The following is an 864-nucleotide window of genomic DNA, read 5'->3' on the forward strand; positions in this document are numbered from 1 at the left end:
GGACCCTTCCTCCAGCCCCAGCCTCTTTTCTACCCTCTCTGGCTTCTTCTCAGGCAGCAGGGCAGCACCTACCCAGCTGTTAGCAGGGCCAGGGGAGCTGGCTGCTTTTCCGCTCTCTGCTGTGTGTGGGAGTGTGATGCCGGCAGCAGCTGGAGGTAGAGCACAAGAGGCTGTTGGCTGCTTCCATCTCCAGGTGGGAGGGAGGGGGAGAGAGCAGCCGCCTGGCTGGGTTAGGAGAGCGCACTTGATAGAGTGAAAAAACCCTAAAACTCTGCTGCAGACAGAAACTGCATAGAAAACAGAAACATTAACAAACAATAATATCATTATTAACGATAACAGAAAGAAGGAAGGGCGGGAGCTTAGCACTCAGTACTTCCAGAAGGGACCATACAATGTAGATGAGCTCAACAAGAATGTAAATAAGGAGCCTTCTGACAAGGACGTGCTAACTGCTCAAAGAAAACAAACTAGGGTAAAGTAATTGTGGTAGTAACAGATCAGCGACTTTCCTACTGAAATGGCCCCCACCCCAAAGAAGGTGGATCCCCTGTGCAGGGAGCGTGCTGGTAGAGATTAAAACCAGCCCAGTGGGCAGCTACCAGCTTGACGTGTTTAGAGTGGACAATAAGGAAGGACTAATCGTTAAAAACTTATGTTAAAACATAGCAGATGTTTTAAGATAACAGAAACTAAATAACAAAGACTGCTAATGTATGCAGAAATAAACAAGAACTTCAGGTAACTGCCCAAGAAGATGAAAAGTACATCTTGAAGAGGCACCAGAGGGAGCAGATTCGGAATGTTCGGAAACCTGATGTATATGCATGACTTTGTATAATAAATATCGGACTGCTTCTTGAA

Source organism: Falco punctatus (assembly GCF_963210335.1).
Source record: "Falco punctatus genome assembly, chromosome: 4".
NCBI lineage: Eukaryota > Metazoa > Chordata > Aves > Falconiformes > Falconidae > Falco > Falco punctatus.